This window comes from Lactuca serriola, chromosome 8, assembly GCF_051521515.1.
Source record: "Lactuca serriola cultivar US96UC23 chromosome 8, Lser_US96UC23_V15, whole genome shotgun sequence".
NCBI lineage: Eukaryota > Viridiplantae > Streptophyta > Magnoliopsida > Asterales > Asteraceae > Lactuca > Lactuca serriola.
In genome coordinates, this window is record NC_136415.1 from 326679919 (window position 1) to 326701257 (window position 21339).

The following is a 21339-nucleotide window of genomic DNA, read 5'->3' on the forward strand; positions in this document are numbered from 1 at the left end:
TAAGGCACGTATTGCAAGTTGGCAATATTAATTATAGAAAACAAGAGTTATACCTTGCAAAGTCGTAAGGGTTGTAAAGTTGTTTTGCTATAATTAAGGGAGAGAATATTATTCTTCATTTCAAATCTAAAGGCTTAGGTTGAGAAATGTTAATAAATTTAGTCAAAGGTACATAGTGTGTTCTTAAAATTTCGATTATGATTATGACATTCCTCTTCACAATTCGATTTTTGAGAACATAGAAAATAAAACAGTATGCATCGTGTCTCATACGCTTCAGGTATAGGATCGATTGCAAATGCTTTAATATTTGACCATTCTAAAATTTTCCAAATGTCTAGCGCATTTAGAGGGAAAAGGGACTAGAATCGGTTTTGACTAAAATAATTAAACAACTATCAAAGAACAATCCAAAGTTCGACGAGGATTGGTTGCTTGTGAGTAGTTGGAAGCATGGTATTGAATGGACCATATCGACATTATTATGAATAGATAAGATTCTACTAAGAATGAGTTGTCATATGGAAAATATGGAAATGTGTCCATATTGGGAATTGAATATTGAAAAATCTATGTCTAGATTAGAAACTTTTATGCAAAAGGATGTTCAAAGGAATATACTTTGAGTGAGAGACATCATATCTAAGGAATTGTCGTGTAACAATCTCCGATAGAGAATTTTGTAATATCATTGGCAATAGTCTTTGTGACGTTGGTGCAGTGACATTTAAAAAGGATCATTGCATAAAGTGTTAGAATCTAGCATATTCTATAAGTGGCAAGTATTTGATATTCTTACACTTATGAAAAAGGATTTGGAGTTGTGAAATGATAATGGTTGGAAATGTGTTCAATTTGATCTATTTCACAAAAGTAAGAACCATAGGTAAACATTGTGTGCATGCTAAGAAGCATGGGACAAGTGATGTAATTCAAGTAAGAAGTTGATTACCCGAAATGACAAATAATGAGTAATCGATATGGTGATAAATGAAAGGAGTTTTATTTATGCTCAAAGGGTTGAGGCCATATGGGATTAATATTATTCTTGTGTTTCACTTTGCATGTTTTGACTTACTGAATAATTTAATTGGCTAAGAACAGTCAAATTATTCGAACGGGCCACAGTCGTTCATATGTTGGAAGTAGGTATGAATGAAGACTGTCGTGAATTGGTGTGTGGATTGTCTAAAAGACTATTAGACATAAGCAAATGTTTGCTGCAACGTTCACGAGTGCTTATGAATATGAATTTGAGCATTGGATTAAACCCACGCTCACTTGGATCACTCCATGGATTGTGTCACGAGTGATTGGTGAGACGATAACATCTTATATTCTTGAAACCGAGATGTGTGAGTTGTATCTTGCAAATCGGTTGCACATTGATAATATGTAAACGCACTAGTAACTTGGTGTTATAAAACATATTGTTGTGTGTGATTCGGTGAGTGAGTGCAAGCAAGCATTGTATCAAAGTTTATCCGTTCCTTTTATCCAAAGTAGGATAAAACCGATATCTTTGGGCCCCTCGATGATTTAGTGATGACAAACATAAATGCTCGGTCGGGCTAGGGCTAATTTGATTTGTTCAATTAGTCAGTCGTCATAAATCGGGAATCGAGATATAGTACAAAGAGAATGATTTGAAATCATATCTCATATGATATCTAGAATGGAGGAATATATGATCCCTTATCTAAAGGACACCCGTATCTGATAGGATCAGAGTTGACAGCGGCTTTGGAAAGCTATGATTGCAGATCAGGATCTGAAGTCATACGCATAATAGTTATTAGACTTATCCAAGTGGGAGACTGTTGGATTAGTGTCTAAGTCCATAACTATTTTGGTATGTACTTGACCCGATGGTGCATGATCCTTTTGGGTTGCCTTCACCAAAGCAACTTGATAGGATGAATTATGGAGAGAAAGGATTAAATATGATTTATTAATATATTATGGGAATAATATATTAAAGGAGAAATCATATTGTTTAATTAATATTAGTCAATAATTAATTGGTAATTAGTTTTGTGACTAAAAGAGATTAATTAAACTTAAGGGACTGGAATTGTAATTATAGGATAATTGCAATTTGGGCTATGGATTGTCTTAAATTAAGGAGTTGACGAATTCTATGGGGAAACCCATAAGGAAATCATCAAAGGCCCTAATTAAAGGAGTCCATGGGTTGCTTAGGGCTTAAGCATCCAAATTAGGGTTTCCTTGTTAGATAACCCTAATAGCCTCACTATATATATGACCCTTATGACCCAAAAACGTGGTGAAGCTTTCTTCTAGGGTTAGAACACGTTTTGGGCAGCCTCCATCCTCTCTCCTCTTCATCCTCTTGCTTATGGTGTTTGTGAACCATTAGAGGAGTGACATTTGTGACTCTAAGCTTTCTAAAGTCAATACAAGGAGGAATTGGGATTGTTATTGCTACATAACAATCAAGGTAACATCTTAAACCTATTCTCATGTTAATATGATTACTTGTATGCTAGAATTAGGGTTTATAGTCTTGGATAACTTGCATGTACAATAGAGAAACCTAGATCCAAGCATTAGGGTTTGTATGAGCACATAGGATGTTCTTAGGACCAAAACCGATCATAAAAGTGGCTAACTGCTGCTTCGGAACTGTCCGGCTACAAATCCCAAAAACACTAGATTAGTTTCTTGCAAATACCCTCAGGGTAAGATGACTATTTTACCCCTGGTCAAAGTCAATTCCCTGGTTAAAGTCAACTTCCAATTGATCGGACTCGCCGAGTCAGGGCGCAGACTCACCGAGTCCCTTCTTTACTAACGCTGAGTTTAACTCACCGAGTCCCTTTCCCACTCACTGACTCACCCTGAACTCACAAGCCGAAGAAAAACGGGGACTCGCGACTCGACTCGTCGAGTCCGAAGAACAACTCGTCGAGTCCTATCGTGCAGATTCCATACAGTCGAATTCTGAACCATTCCAGAGCATTTAACTTGTAGATCTGAGGCCCTGGAACCATCTGAACACGTAAAGTTGCTAACTTAACGTGTAACTAAGAAGGAAGGAAGCTATTTCACTCAAACACTATTTTTCTTGGGAAAACTCATCCGACTCGCCGAGTTGTATGAACAACTCGTCGAGTCTAAGGCAATCTTCATCGGACTCGCTGAGTTGCTCATCCAACTCATCGAGTTCACGACTATCTTCATATGACTCGCCGAGTCAAGCTAGCGACTCGTCGAGTCCATTCAGTCCATTTTCCATACAACCCTGATTTGATCCATGCAACGGCTCCAAACCACAGATCTAAGCTTCTAGGGCATGCTTATCACGTAAAGTTGCAAACTTTACCTGCATGCATGACTTTAAAGGCTTCAAATGACAAAACTAAGCTTTTAATGGGGTTCTAAGCTCAAGAGGGACCTCAATCATGATCATGATTGAAACTTTACACTTATAGAATGCAATGAGGGTCCAGATCTGAAGTTTCCATAAAAAGGGAAGTCCATATCTCAAGTTTGAATCATAAGAGGCTCCAACCAAGGCATAACATAAAAAAAGGAGGTTGTAATGGAGGACTACACAAGGTCATAACTTCATTACCTGAATGAAAAATAGATGCAAGCTTACTCCTGGATCTTCCTTCTCTTCTATGGACCTTCTTTCCTTCTCAAAGCTTCCAAGCTATCACAAGCACACTCAAACTCAACAATGGGGCTAGGGTTTACAAGGGAAATGTTTTGAGAGTGATAGAGGCGAGGTTGGGGGCGTATAAGTGGGTTTAAATAGGGTGAAAACCCTTAAAATTAGGGCTTCATCTAGACAGGCGGACTCGCCGAGTCCCAGCGTATGGACTCATCGAGTAGACAGCTCAAAACGCGTGATCATCTCGTCTCTACTCGACAAGTCGGTATACCAACGTAAATTTTCAAAACAATTTTTCATTTTTAAAACATTCATTCACTCATAAAATATTATCAAAACACACTGTATCAATTTTTATCATCACAAAACATCTCCCCAGAATCTCAAACAAAAATCTCCAACGCGTGTGTGTACGAATCATGTCGGTGCCTTCCCGCGCTCATCACTAGTACCTGAAACACATAACACAACAACTGTAAGCATAAATGTTTAGTGAGTTCCCTAAAATACCGCATAGAACATATACGCCACTCGAGGCTATAATACGACCTTCCGGTCGATGTGTCTCAGCAGGACCCTCCAGTCCCGTAGCTCGTTGGACCCTCTGGTCCGGTCATAGCTCGTTGGGCCCTCCGGCTCGGTCTGTATCGTTGGATCCTTCGGTCCGGTCTATAACATCATACAACATACATATAACACATAGCACATAATCTCATACATAACACATAAGACCCTCTGGTCCACACAATATACCACTCTAGGTAACGTATACTGAGAAGACTCACCTCGATATCTCGGTAAGTATCTGACTCGGAAGAAATGTGATCTAGCCTCCGCCTAATCACATAAAGTAAATACTCCCATAAATACAACTATACTCAACCCTAAAAGTCAACAAGGTCAAAGGTCAAACTTTGACCCGACTCGTCGAGTGCACTAGGGCGACTCGGCGAGTCTACAAGTGTCCACTGACTCTCTTAGTCCCCTTCTTGGCACGTCGAATTCTTCCCCTGACTCGACGAGTTCCACCTGGCATGAATCGCGGGGCCACCCTGATTCAACTCGCCGAGTCTCAAGAACAACTCGGCGAGTTCCACTTGAACTCAGTCTCCCCTGACTCTCCCTGACTCACCGAGTTATTCCCCAACTCGGCAAGTCCACTCACTGGGTGATTAATGGGCAACCTTCATACTACTCGTCGAGTCTGTTCTTCGGACTCGGCGAGTTCATGGCATGCACAAACTCTATACAACTCCTAAGGTCAGATTTGTTCCATACAATCATAGATCTGGCCTCCCCAAGCCTGATAATCACGTAAAGTTCGGACCTTGGCACTCATATAACATCTAAATGGTCCAAAATGGTGATTTAACCCCAAAAATGACATCCCAAGCTCATGACTCCCAAAATGACTCATAAAGCTCCAAAGGTTAAGGCCTCTGGACCTCTTTGGGTCTAGATCCAGAACAAAAACTCGAGAAGGGACCAAATGCTCTACTTAATCAAACTCTAAAAGGGTTAGAAAACCCTAACATAAAGGATCAACACCAAAATTGAAGAAGGTCCGAGAATAATACCTCAATACAATCTCTATGAGCTCAAAAACCACCAAAATCGCACCTCCTTCAGCCTCCTCTTGCCTTGGTCACTTCCTTCTTGCAAAAACACCCACAAAAGGATCAAGAATGGCCTCTCCTTCCTCACAAACGCTCTAGATCTCTTAGGGTTTCTCTCTGGGGGTTGGTGGCCGCAAATGACGGCCCTGAGGGCCTTTAAATAGGTCTCATACCCTAGAAATTAGGGTTTCATTAAACAGCGTGGACTCGCCGAGTCCACTCGTGAACTCGCCGAGTCCAGCTGTGAACTTGCATACGAATCCGCGACCATACTCGGCGAGTTTGGACGCCAACTCGCCGAGTCTCCCCACAAAACCCAAAGATAAAGGAACAAAATATAATACCTAGGAATCCAGATGTTACAATTCTCCCTCACTAGAATCAGACTTCACCCTCGAAGTCTCATTCTGCAAACAACTCAGGATGGTTCTCCCGCATCTCACACTCCGGTTCCCAAGTCAACTCTGACCCTTTCCGATGCTACCACTGGACCTGCACCAGAGGCACCTCCTTGTTCCTCAAAACCTTGACCTTCCGATCCCTGATCGCCACCGGTCTCTCAGCATAATTCAGGCTCGCATTCACCTGAATATCTTCTAATGGCACCACTGCCGACTCGTCGGCTATACACTTTCGAAGCTGCGACACGTGGAAAGTGTCATGAATCTGACCCAATTCTGCCGGTAACTCCAAACGATAGGCTACCCTGCCTACCCTTGCGATCACCCTGAAAGGAACAATGTATCGAGGCCCCAACTTGCCCCTCTTCCTAAATCAGATCACTCCTTTCCAAGGAGAGACCTTCAGGAGCACGAAGTCACCGACCTGAAACTCGAGCTCGGACCGTCGTCTGTCCGCATAACTCTTTTGACGACTCTGAGCGGTCAACAACCTCTGTCTGACCTACTGGATCTGCTCTGTCATCTGAAGCACAATCTTGTTACTACCCATCACAAACTGCCCTACCTCTCCCCAGCAAATAGAGGTCTGACACCTCCTCCCATACAACAGCTCAAAGGGCGGCATGCCAATGCTCGAATGATGGCTGTTGTTGTAAGAGAATTCCGCCAAGGGAAAATACGTGTCCCAACTCTCGCCGAAATCCAACACACATGCTCGGAGCATGTCCTCGAGCGTCTGAATCGTCCGCTCACTCTGCCCGTCAGTCTGTGGGTGGTATGAGGTACTAAAATGCAGTTTCGTACCCAATTCCTCATGAAACTTCTTTCAGAATCTGGAAGTGAAATGTACATCTCGATCTGAGACAATCGAGATCGGCACTCCATGCCGCGATACCACCTCTCTCACGTACATCTCTGCCAACTTCTCCGCGGAAGAGCTCTCACTGATGGCCAGGAAATGAGAACTCTTCGTCAACCTGTCCACAATCACCCAAATTGCATCGACACCCCTCGCGGTCCTTGGCAATTTGGTGATGAAATCCATGGTAATCTGTTCCCCTTTCCACTCGGGAATCTCTAACGGCTGCAGCTTACCATGTGGACACTGGTGCTCGGCCTTCACCCTGCGACAGGTTAAGCACCTCTCTACAAACCATGCGACATCCCTCATCATACAGGGCCACCAATAATCCTTTTTCAAGTCTAAATACATCTTAGTGGCCCCGGGATGGATCAGGAATTTCGATCGATGAGCCTCCTCCATCAAAATGGTACGCGTGCCGCCCACGGACGGTACCCAAATCCGACCCTGAAATGTCATAAGCCCCCGACTATCGGTAACAAATTCCGATACCAGCCCGACAACTCGCTCTCTCTTCTGGATCTCTGGCTTCACAGCCTCAGCGTGGGCCCCACGAATAGCATCAAACACCGGGGTCATCACTGTCAATCTCAAACAAACATCTCGTATTGGGGCGCCCTCCGCCCTACGGCTCAATGCATCGGCTACCACATTAGCCTTGCCCGGGTGGTACAGGATCTCGCAATCATAATCCTTGACCACGTCCAACCACCTCCTCTGGCGTATATTCAGGTTGGGCTGATCCATCAAATACTTCAAGCTCTTGTGGTCTGTGTATATCGTACACCGAACCCCATACAGATAATGTCGCCAGATCTTGAGAGCGAACACTATCGCTCCCAGCTCCAAATCATGAGTGGGATATCTCGACTCATGAGGCTTAACCTACCTCGATGCATATGCAATCACATGCCCCCTCTGCATAAGCACCGCTCCCAATTCGGATATTGATGCATCACAATATACCATGAAATCTTCCATCCCTTCCGGAAGAGCTCACACTGGGACTTCACATAATTTCTGGAGAAGTTTCTCGAACGAGGTCTACTGCTCCGGACCCCAAGAAACCGCAACACCCTTCCGGGTCAACTTGGTGAGTGGCACGGCGATCTTGGAGAAATCCTTAATAAATCTCCGATAATAGCCGGCCAAACCCAGAAAACTCCTGATCTCGGTGGGCGATCTCGGCACATCCCATCTCATGACCGCCTCAATCTTGGCCGGATCGACCAATATCCCATTATGGTTAACGAGGTGCCCTTAGAAACTGAACCTCTCGTAGCCAGAACTCACATTTGGAGAACTTGGCATAAAGCCTCTCCGATCTCAGAACTCCGAGGATCTCTCTCAAATGCTCCTCATGTTGCTCTCTGGATCTCGAATACACCAATATGTCATCGATGAACACGATCACTGAGCGATCCAACATTGGTCTGCACACCCTGTTCATGAGATCCATGAACACCATCAGTGCATTGGTGAGTCCAAAAGGCATCACCACGAACTCGTAATGCCCATAACCAGTCTGGAATGCTGTCTTCTGGACGTCCTCCTCCCGCACCCTCACCTGATGATACCCAGACCTCAAATCGATCTTGGAGAACCAAGATGCTCCCTGCAACTGATCAAACAAATCATCGATCCTCAGCAATGGGTAACGGTTCTTGACCGTTAGCTTATTCAGCTCACGATAATCAATGCACATCCAGAGCGAACCATCCTTCTTCTCGGCAAAAAGAATAGGCGCCCCCCATGGCGAACTGCTCGGCCTGATAAACCCCTTCCCCAGCAGCTCCTGAAGCTGCGAGGATAACTCCTGCATCTCCGGAGGCGCAAGGCGATAAGGCGCCTTAGCGATAGGCGCAGCTCCCGGAACCAACTCAATACCGAACTCTACCTGCCTCTCCGAAGGCATACCCGGCAACTCCTTTGGAAACACATCCGGAAACTCGCGCACTATCGGAACCTCATCAACCGACTTCGGTCTCTCTGAAACAACCCTCGCATCCATCATATATGCCATGAATCCACTACAGCCCTGCTGTAGACTCTGTCTCGCTCTGGCGGCCGAACAAAATGTTGACCCCGCATGTGTACCCTCGTCGTACACTGTAAGAACTCCCCCACTAGGGTCTCGAATCGTCACCAATTGATGTTTGCAGTCTATCACAGCTCCATATTGGCTCAACCAATCCATACCCACCATAACACACACGTCCCCCATCGCGATCGGAACCAGATCTATCGGGAACTCCACACTGAAGATCTCAAGGACACATCCTCGAATCACATCCGAAGCATAAACTACTCGTTCATCAGCTATGGAAACTCGCAAAGGCTGATCCAACGCCTCTCGACGGATACTAATATGCTGACTAAATGCTACGAAAACAAACGACCGAATCGCACCCGAGTCAAATAATACCAACGCAGGCACAGAACTCACAAGAAAAGTACCTACGCATATCATCATATAAGCATAAAGACTCAACTCAAATAAAAGATGAAAAGAGAATACATACCAACCACAACATCGGGCGCCGCACGGACCTCCTCCGCGGTCAACTAAAATGCTCTCCCACAAGCCTTTGGGGCCTCGGCCTTCACTGGCCGAACCTCGGTAGCCCTATCAGCAGGCACAGATCCCTGCGCTGATCCCTAAAGAAGCTGCGGGCACTCGGCCTTCCGATGGCCGGTCTGGTTGCAATGAAAGCAAACCAAAAATCCCTTGGAGCAATCCCTCGCGATATGCCCCTCCTTTCCACACTTGTAGCACACCCCAGCCCTACACGACCCCTCGTTACTCTTACCGCACTTCCCACAAGTGCGGCCCTTCGCACCCCCAGATCTCGAATCAGAGGGTCTAGCCCGCTTGGCTACCGGCTGAGACTGAGCCAGCCGCCGATCCACCCTCTGTGACTCGGCCTCCTCCCTGGCCTGAGTCTCCAACTCAATCTCCCTCTTCCAGGAATTTTCCTGAAGCTCAACAAATGTTCGGTAAGTCGAGTTCGCCATGAACTACCGAATATCTCTCCTCAGTACGCTCAGATAACAGCTCATACGAGCCTGCTCAGATGACACCTGCTCAGGGAAAAACATTGCCCTCTCATGAAACTTCCTGGTGATCACTGCCACATAATCAGTACCCTGCTTGAGGGTCAAGAACTCCTGAATCAACCGTTCCCTCTCCACCGGGGGAACATACTCCTCTCTGAACATAGCGGTGAACCTCTCCGAGGTCACCTCGGAAATCTCAGCCAAAGTGAAGTTCGCCGTCACGAACTTCCACCAATCCTTCGCTCCTAAGCGGAGCTGGTTCAAGGCGAACCGAACCCTCAAGTGCTCTGGACAAGAACACGTATAGAAACATCCCTCGATGTCATAGATCCACCTCATAGCGGCAATCGGGTCCTGCGTCCCGTCGAACTCTGGTGGCTTCGTGTTGCTGAACTCCCGAAACAACAACGAGTCACCTCCCTGAGGTCTGGCAACAGCAACAACAGCAGTAGCTGCAGCTGCAGCAACCTCAGTCAGAGATGCGTACCGCTCATCAAAAGTCTCAATCAACGTGGTCTTGATGTCCCCAAACATCTTAGGAATCTCAGCCCGGATGGCAGCAGCCACCTCCTCATGAATCAATCGACGGATCTCCTCATCGCTGACACCACTGCTCTCAGGTGTGTGTCGAGTCCCAACCATGATGCCTCTGAAATACAACAAAAATTATCAGAGACTCGATCAAGCAAACACATACTCGATAACGCAACCCTTCTTGTCCTCCGTTGTCCAAAAGATTCTTACTTGGAATGCCCACTGATCCGGTGTCTTCAGTAGTACGGGCCCAATAGTACTGACCACACCGCATCAGCATTCACTCCAAGTCCTCCTCCATGGATCTTGGATTACAAGTACTCTATCCTCATGAGCTCCTAACTGCTATCTACTTGCTCTCAAAGCATCTCAGCAGCATAAATCTCTTAGGCTAAGGCATCACAAATCAGGCCACTCTAGTCCTAATATGTATACCTAGCCTACTCTAGCATGCATAATGTAACATAACATATCTCGTAACACATAATGTAAGGGTACTTTGGGGATTCACCGTTCGGGCGCTAGCTGATCGTACACACGGCTCTGCTCTGTTTGTCTCAAAACTCTTTTTACTCTTTTCAAAAATTTTACTTCATTATCAAAATTTTCCTCAAATCCTCAGTCTGAGTTCAGATACACCCGAAGATGCATCCGAATCCCTCAAACCAAGGCTCTGATACCAACTTGTAACAACGTAAATTTTCAAAACAATTTTTCATTTTTAAAACATTCATTCACTAATAAAATATTATCAAAACACATTGTATCAATTTTTATCATCACAAAACATCTCCCCAGAATCTCAAACAAAAATCTCCAACACGTGTGTGTACGAATCATGTCGGCGCCTTCCCGCGCTCATCACTAGTACCTGAAATACATAACACAACAACTGTAAGCATAAATGCTTAGTGAGTTCCCTAAAATACCGCATACAACATATACGCCACTCGAGGCTATAATACGACCTTCCGGTCGATGTGTCTCAGCGGGACCCTCCAGTCCCGTAGCTCGTTGGACCCTCTGGTCCGGTCATAGCTCGTTGGGCCCTCCGGCCCGGTCTGTATCGTTGGATCCTTCGGTCCGGTCTATAACATCATACAACATACATATAACACATAGCACATAATCTCATACATAACACATCAGACCCTCTGGTCCACACAATATACCACTCTAGGTAACGTATACTGAGAAGACTCACCTCGATATCTCGGTAAGTATCTGACTCGGAAGAAATGTGATCTAGCCTCCGCCTAATCACATAAAGTAAATACTCCCATAAATACAACTGTACTCAACCCCAAAAGTCAACAAGGTCAAAGGTCAAACTTTGACCCGACTCGTCGAGTGCACTAGGGCGACTCGGCGAGTCTACACGTGTCCACTGACTCTCTTAGTCCCCCTCTTGGCACATCGAGTTCTTCCCCTGACTTGACGAGTTCCACCTGGCATGAATCATGGGGCCACCCCGACTCAACTCGCCGAGTCTCAAGAACAACTCGGCGAGTTCCACTTGAACTCAGTCTCCCCTGACTCTCCCTGACTCACCGAGTTATTCCCCAACTCGGCAAGTCCACTCACTGGGTGATTAACGGGAAACCTTCATACTACTCGTCGAGTCTGTTCTTTAGACTCGGCGAGTTCATGGCATGCACAAACTCTATACAACTCTTGAGGTCAGATTTGTTCCATACAATCATAGATCTGGCCTCCCCAAGCCTGATAATCACGTAAAGTTCGGACCTTGGCACTCATATAACATCTAAATGGTCCAGAATGGTGATTTAGCCCCAAAAATGACATCCCAAGCTCATGACTCCCAAAATGACTCATAAAGCTCCAAAGGTTAAGGCCTCTGGAACTCTTTGGGTCTAGATCCAGAACACAAACTCGAGAAGGGACCAAATGCTCTACTTAATCAACCTCTAAAAGGGTTAGAAAACCCTAACATAAAGGATCAACACCAAAATTGAAGAAGGTCCGAGAATAATACCTCAATACAGTCTCTATGAGCTCAAAAACCACCAAAATCGCACCTCCTTCAGCCTCCTCTTGCCTTGGTCACTTCCTTCTTGCAAAAACACCCACAAAAGGATCAAGAATGGCCTCTCCTTCCTCACAAACGCTCTAGATCTCTTAGGGTTTCTCTCTGGGGGTTGGTGGTCGCAAATGACGGCCCTAAGGGCCTTTAAATAGGTCTCATACCCTGGAAATTAGGGTTTCATTAAACAGCGTGGACTCGCCGAGTCCACTCGTGAACTCGCCGAGTCCAGCTGTGAACTTGCATACGAATCTGGGACCATACTCGACGATTTTGGACGCCAAATCGCCGAGTCTCCCCACAAAACTCAAAAATAAAGGAAAAAAATAATACCTGGGAATCCGGATGTTACAATCGGGCTACAGACTCGCCGAGTATGCTTCAAGAAAAGAAAACACTTTATCTAAATCACATACCAGAAATGGGGCGTTACAAGCGGTTCAGAAAGTTGTCGGACAGTAGCCAGAGTGTTATCAGCAACATTCAGCAGTACAGGTGAGTTTCCCTTTGTGTGAATGGATCTACGGCCATAATGTCGGCCCATGTAGTTATGAGTAGGAAGACCCAGGGGGTTATCCCTAGGCATAGTGTGCTAGTATGAGATTCGGGACTAAGGTCCAATGTTAGCGGGTGGGTGCCCAAGGAATGGTTTGTATGATAGTTATACTTGTTGTCTATGTGATACATGTATGTGCCTGGTAGGGAGGTGAGTGTGGGCGAGGTCCCGTACCTTACCAATAGCAGAGTATGGACAATGTTCCATATCTCATTAGCAGCAGAGCAGAGGGCGAGGCCCAAGTTAGGAAAGGAGTGAGTGTGGGTTGGGCCCGTATCTCACTACCAGAAGGAGTGTTGATGGGGTTCCACGACTCATCAGTAGCAGGACAAGGGCGAGGCCCAAGATAGGCGAGGCCTTAGAACTGGATTCAGTAGTATATGTTCGGTTATGTGTTGTGGCATTTTTATGTGTTAGTATATGTTAGCGGGCAGGGCCCAGAGACAGGCGGGGCCTAAGAGAAACAGATTTGTATCCGAGCGGGGCTCGAAGCCAGGCGAGGCCTGGAGCTGCGGGGCCGTTGTAGCGGGTAAGGCCCGAGGTAGTGGGTGAGGCCCGAAGTAGCGGGCATGGCCCAATATTTGCAGAATGTGGTTATGTGCTCAGTATTATGTATGGCATGTATAGATCAGTAGATATGTATGGTATGCGGTAGGTTGGGGAACTCACTAAGCTTTGTGCTTACGGTTTTTAGTTTTGGTTTCAGGTATTCAGTTTTCAGAAGAGGAGCTCGGGAGGGTTGCAGTGCACACACCACAACAAGTTAGCCTGGGATGTTTACTCTGATAATTAAGCAAGTGTTTTGGAAATGAAACTATGATTTGTCATATAAACCCTTTTTGTATGTTTGAATGACTTAACGTTATGAATTAGTAATGTTTTTAAAAGAAATTTTTGGACTCGAAATTTGGGATGTTACACATTCGTTTTTTCATGCTCATATACATCCTAACAAAATGGCAAATTTGAACGCATTTCTCGAACCATTAATAACACAATGCATACCTTTTTATTTCATGTCCACTTACCTCCAACCTATTGGGTTGAAGCATTACACATGGATGTTCACTTACTTAACATATTTCTTTCCTTTACATTGGATAATGACACACCATACCGTAGAATATGCCAAAAACAACCTTACTACACTCATTTACATGTTTTTGGTTGTTTATTTTTTGTTTACATTCCCACTTCACACAAACTAGCCCCTTGAAGCAGACCCTGCATTTTTCTTGGCTACCCGTCTCATCATCAAGGGTATCATTGTCTTAATTTAGCCACCAAAAATATTATCATTTCCTGTCATAACATATTTGACAAGATCATCCTCACACTTGGTTCCATGACACCAACTAAATGCCCTTTGTATCACTTTCTTGACACCAAAAACACCCCTTCTAACTCGTACTCCTCCAACTACCTTCAGTTGACTCCGTCTATTTCTCCCGTGTTTTCTTCTACTCACTCTGATTCTCTTATTTCTGCGTCGCAACACTCGGTTGCTCTAGTAACACCGTTGACATATTCCTTAACAGCCATTCCCACCTTGTTGCTACTGCCCACCTCCATCATGGCATCCCCTGCCTCACCCTCTTCTGCAACATCCCCGCCTTCTCCCACTATCCATACAACTTAAAACCAGCCTTATGTTTTATTCACCCATGACGTCTAGATTTCATCATGTAACCTCGAAGCAAATACAAAAGTTAAATCTCCACATAGATTCCTTTTCTTTGGTCCCTTAATCTTACATTGAATCTTTTCATGACCTGCATTGGCTCAATGCTATGCAAGAAGAGTACACACTACTTATTTCTAATGGTATGTGGGTTCTTGTTTCACGTCTAACTAATGCTAATGTGGTTAATTGTATTTGGTTCTTCAAAAAGAAACATAATCCATATGGTTCCCTAGCTCGGTATAAGGCTAAATTAGTAGCAAATAGGAAAAGTCAATTCCCCAACATCATCTATGATCAGAAGGTCAGTCCTGTGGTCAAACTGGCCACCATTCGAACGATACTTAGCATTGAAATATCTCAATATTGACCGATACGACAACTTGATGTCAAGAATACATTTCTTCACGTGCATCTTCAAGAGACTTTATACATGCAACAACAACCTCCAGGTTTATGCTATCTTAGTTATATTAATCATGTGTGTCTGTTTCAACGATCTCTCTACACTCTCAAATAGACCCCATGGATAGGTTAAGTGGTTTGCTCACTTTGTCATGCAACTTAGTGTTGGATTAGTGTCTAAGTCCATAATTATTTTGGTATGTACTTGACCCGATGGTGCATGGTCCTTTTGGGTTGCCTTCACCAAAGCAACTTGATAGGATGAATTATGGAGAAAAAGGATTAAATATGATTTATTAATATATTATGAGAATAATATATTAAAAGAGAAATCATATTGTTTAATTAATATTAGTCAAGAATTAATGAGAATTAAGTTTGTGACTAAAAGAGATTAATTACACTTAAGGGACTAGAACTGTCAATTGTATGATAGTTGAATATTGAGCTAATGGACTCCATATTAAAGGGGTGGATGAATTCTATGGGGAAACCCATTAGAAATCGTCCAAGGCCTTTAAGGAAAGAGCCCATGGGTTGCTTAGGGCTTAAGCATCCAAATTAGGGTTTCCTTGTTAGATAACCCTAATGGCCTCACTATTTAAAGGACACCATAGCCCCAAAAACGTGGTGAACTAATTGATTAGGGTTTCCACACGTTTTGGGCAGCCTCCTTCTCTTCTCCTCTTCATCCTCTTGCTTTTGGTGTTTGTGAACCATTAGAGGAGTGATATTTGTGACTCTAAGCTTTCTAAAGTCATTACAAGGAGGATTTGGGATTGTTATTGCTACATAACAATCAAGGTATGATCTAAACCCTAATTTATATGTTATATTGATTATCATATGCTAGATCTAGGGTTTATAGTCTTGGATGAATTGCATGTACAATAGAGAAACCTAGATCCAAGCATTAGGGTTTGTATGAGCACATAGGATGTTCTTATGGCTAAAACCCATCAGTGGTATCGGAGCCTAGATTGGTTTCTATTGTATTGATGCATATTTGATTGAAATCAGCACTGAAAATAAAATTTCTTGGCTTCTGAGTGTTTGACTCGCCGAGTCACTTGGTGAACTCGCCGAGTCAGCTGTACTCGACGAGTCTAGGTCCAGACTCGACGAGTCAAAGAGTCTGCCAGCTCAGATTCGCGATTTTCTTCCTGTTTTGGCTTTGGATAATTACCATAAACATGTTTTTGTTATAAAATCCGAATTTTATCAATATTTGGTGATTATCCTTACCTAAATAGAAGATAATTGTCAAAATTTAGATAATCACTTGTTTTATTAGATATAATTTGATTATTTGTAATTTAGATTTGAATTATCTTGTGAAAAAGTTTTAATTTATCCCCTTTAGGTTTTATAGTTTAAATTTGAACTTAAAAGTTTTGTTTTGAAATTTAAATAGTTGAAACCCTAATGTTTTGAAAAGGTTTCCAAACTTGCCCTCAAGTTTTGAAATTTAAATTTTGATTAAAAGTTTAATTTTGATGTATATTTAAATTCTGAACCCTAATGTTTTGAAATGTTTCAAAACTTGCCCTCAAGTTTTGGAATTTAAAAGTTGATTAACGGTTTAATTTAGGAATGTTAAATTCTAAAACCCTAGTATTGTTTTGAAAAGTTCAAATCACACCCTTATGGTTTTATTAATTATTTAAGGTGTATAATTAAAAGAGATTTAATAAATCCATAAAGTTTTGGTTTACAATTTAATTGAATTAAAGGTATAATTATTAAATTTGACCACATAATATTTTAAAAGTGTAAAATACACCCTATACTATATATAACATTAAAAGTCTAACATTATATATATATATATATATATATATATATATATATATATATATATATATATATATATATATATATATGTATGAGTAAAAGTCAGTCTTACCGTTAGTAGTCCTCATTCACGAAGCTGGTCTATAAGGGGTGTTTAAGGAAATTGCCTATAAAATGGCGATTTAATGGGTATCCACTCTTACCCACCGCGCTCTTGACTAGTGGAGGGTCGTTAGCCTAACGGGTAGGATAGGACATAACTTTCCATTATAAGTATAATGAAGTACAAAAGTAACTAAATGTTTTTCAAATTCCCAATCTTAGTTCCGTTAGGCAAAAGTGAATTGATGTAATTCCATGAAATTACACTTTGTGCCCTTGCGAAGACGTTAATGGAGCGTGTGTGGTTTACTGGCACACTAAATGGTTCTAAGCAAAGGTAGCAAAGGGTGACTCAATGTTTGTCATAGTTCGGTGGAGTGTGTGTGGTTTACCGGCACATCGAATAGGTGACTGTAACATGTGGGGGTACCATGTAGATTTGCATGGTTATTCACACCCGCTTTGTGATCCTCGGCATCCTAGTCACAAACTAGAGGGGCATATCGAGATTTAAACATGCCATTGAAAAGTTCAATGAATCTCAAAGTATCTAGGAGTTTTCATAGATTTAAAACTCAAAAGTTCTTTTTCGTTTTTCATGGTGGAAATTAGTGAATCGTCATTCACTTACCTTCAAATATTCTGCAACTAGATTACGACATCCCTTTTCTAGGTTGTAGCGTATTGTGTTGGGTCCTAGCCTTAATATCTCATTTGGGTGATTTATTAAGGACTCAATCAATCAACTAACTTGAATTTGTTTTCTCCCGTTTTGTAGATGTCGATGTCAATGTAAGTCCATTATGGGCTAGGATTTCCTTATTAGGCCTAATGGGCCAATAAGCCTCCAATTTGACTATTCTGGGCTTAGAACTCTTAAATGGGATCTAATTGGACCCACTCCCATTTATTTTAACATTTTGGGCCATATTGGGTCTAGAATGAAATAAAATACCCTAATGGACCTTATTGGGCCATAACAAATCTAATTAGCCCTAATGGACCATAAAACTCATTCTTTGATTTATTTTGGGTCGTGAACCATCTCCAAAGACCAATTGGGCCGAAAAATTATCAATGGGCCATAATATGGATTTAAGCACAAAAAAGGCCCCAAATTCTTTCTTTCCTCTACCTCTCTCAGCCCAACTACAAAACTTAGGGAAAAGAGTTGACTTTTATTTGCCACCTCACAATTATACTTGGGATATCCATGCAACTATCTCATACTTCCAAGCATCTATCACTTCTCTCTCTCTCTCTCTTTCTCTCTCCTCTCCCCTCTCTTTTCTTCTTCGTCCGAGAACACAAAGGAAAAACACACACACCTCACAAATTCTCTCCAAACACTCTCAAAGAACACTCTTCACTTATCCTTAAAAGTTTTCGAGATTAAGAGCTTTTCAAGGAGGTTATTCCACAAAAATCATCATTCTAGGTAAGTTAATGCTTGGATCTATGGTTTAGCTTCTTGAGATTGTTATAATCCCCTTCTAACTCATGAAAGTTCATGATCATGCTTCTTAGAACCCATCTAAGCCAAATTCTTCTCAAGAAGCTTTGTAAGGTCGAGACTAGCATCAAACTTCTTCCATTTCTTCTTCAAATCAAAAACAACAAGCAAAGGTGAGTTCATACCCCTCTATTTTCGGTTTTCATATGTTTTATGGGGGAGAATACAAGTAAAATGTGTAGATCTATGTGTATGTGTATGTTATGTGTGATTTCATGTGATTATGTGATAAATATGTAACAAAAAGAATGGAAATCTTGAGATCTATGGATTTAAGAGGAAGATAAATATGATCTAGAACATCTTACACTAAACAAGTTAAGAAAATTACCCTCTAAGATTAAAGTATACATATTGCAAGATAAAACCCACTTTTGGGTTAAAATTGTCAAACAAACGAAAGTTGGGTTGAAAAATGGCTATTCACTGCTTTCTTAAGGACTAAAAGAGTCAAATTAGTAGAGATAAATATTTTTATGGATATCATACTCTTTTAAGGACTAGAAGTGTAAATTGTAGCTTAATGGGCCAAATTTTGGGCTTTTCGGCCCATTAAGCCATAACTTGCGAAAATTTCAACTTCCAAGGGAGTGAAATGATAAACTTCTCAAAACATGGGGCAAAAAGGGTAAACAAAATTATTTCAGGGGTTAAAATGATGTATTTTCCAAACAAGGATAAAAAATGTAAACTTTTTGGATTTTGGGCCAAAAATTGTAAAAGTTGCAAAAGTTTGGCTTTAACCGAAAAATACTTTTCTGGAAGGGCTGAAACTGCCAAAGAATAAGTTTTGAGCTAAAAATATCACTTGAACAAGTCTTGGGTCAAAAGTGTCAAGAAAATGGTTTAAGGGCTTAAAATGTCTTTTTATATATATAAAAGGACTAAAGTTGTCAATTTTACCAAAGTAGGGCTGAAAGGGGTTCAAACCAAGATTTTGAGTCAATCATTTTATTTTAAGATATTTGAGTTAAAATAAAATACCAAACTAGGATTCATGAAAATGGAAAGATGAAAATACGTATAATTCCAACATCGTTAAAAATAACCGACCGGCCTTGTTCCGGTGCGAAAATTAACAATTACTCAATCAAACTTTCCAACAATTAAACCATACCTAAAACAAGTAAACATTAAATTCTTTGGGCTTGAAGGTTCCAAACATTCTTATTGGGCCTTAGTGACCCATTAACATGATTTTTGGGCCCAAGGGATAATTATAAATGTTATTGGGCCTTCTATGACCCAATTTCATGTTTAAGGGACCCTCAATGACTTTTAAGTGCTATTGGGCCTTAATGGCCCATTAGCATTGCTAGTAAGGTCCAAGTGAATTAAATGCGAAATGGGCCAACGTATCCTTCACATATCCAATAGCCTTAAATAATACGTAGGATTAGTAGGATTTGTAATCCTCTTCTCCCCGTTTATTAGGCCTATCGTCAATCCAAGTAAACAAATACGGGTCAATAATCAAGAGTAATCAAAGTCAATTGGGATTTAATGAGTAATAACGGGTGGCACCAACGTGTGTCGGTCGTAGTCTGTAGTTATAATCAAAGTCTCTTGGAGGGAGAGCGAGAGTTTGTGTATAGATCTATACGGGGGTGACTCCCCCACACCTCAGCTGTTCGCTACAGTTAGACTTGGCCAGTCTAGGGTGACAAAATCTTAAGATCAATTCTGGCGTTCACTAGAGTGCCAAGACAAACGAACTAGTCATTATCATGCATGGTTATAACGACTCACATAAATAAACCCAATAATAATCAAGTAATCAAGGTAAATCAAAAATCATTTAAGTGATGGAATAAAAATTCGAACAGTTATATGATATTTTTTTATGGTCGGAAAACATCGGGTTTCCGGGGAAGTTCAACATTTTTCACTGGTACTTTTAATACAAAGCTTTTCAATTATACACGTTTTGAAATCATCATGCATATATTTACGGATCTTCACACTTTTATATAAACAATGGTATTTTCAGAAAAAATCCAGATTTTTTGGGTTGTTTTCTTACAAACTACACAAAACATTTTCATATCAAACCTGCTTATGAACTCACCAACATTCCATATGTTGACCGTTTTCAAAATAACTTGTATTCTCAGGTAACAGGTAAGCTGAGGAGTAGTACCAAGTATGTTAGGGTGTTGTGCTTTTGAAAACTATCAAACAATTTATGTTATGGATTTGTAATGTTAAAACAATGTACTTGATGTGAACAAAGTCAGTTGTAATATATTGATGCATGGTGATGTTTATGTTATGATTCATGTATATTCATTGTTATGATATTCAATAAGTCACTCGAGCCCTCAGACGTTTCCGCCGTCTGGTTTGGGGTGTGACACATACCACTTAAAACAAAAGTTAAATCTCCACATAGATTCCTTTTCTTTGGTCCCTTAATCTTACATTGAATCTTTTCATGACCTGCATTGGCTCAATGCTATGCAAGAAGAGTCCACACTTCTTTTTTCTAATGGTATGTGGGTTCTTGTTTCACGTCTAACTAATGCTAATGTGGTTAATTGTATTTGGTTGTTCACAAAGAAACATAATCCATATGGTTCCCTAGCTCGGTATAAGGCTAAATTAGTAGCAAATAGGAAAAGTCAACTCCCCAACATCGTCTATGATCAGAAGGTCAGTCCTGTGGTCAAACTAGCCACCATTCAAATAATACTTAGCATTGAAATATCTCAATATTGACCGATATGACAACTTGATGTCAAGAATACATTTCTTCACATGAATCTTCAAGAGACTTTATACATGCAACAACAACCTCCAAGTTTATGCTATCTTAGTTATATTAATCATGTGTGTCTGTTTCAATGATCTCTCTACACTCTCAAATAGACCCCATGGCTAGGTTAAGTGGTTTGCTCACTTTATCATGCAGCTTAGGTTCACATACATTAGATGACATGAGACTCGTCCTTATTTATATATCATCAGGGTGCTCACATGAACTCTTTGTTACTATATAGTGACGATATCATCCTCACCACCTTATCAAACTGAGTTACTCCACATAACGTCTTCGTTAGTCGAAAGTTCTTTATAACTGATCTTAGCAATCTATATTTTTCTTTTGGTATCCTATATCCATGGATCGTCAGAGG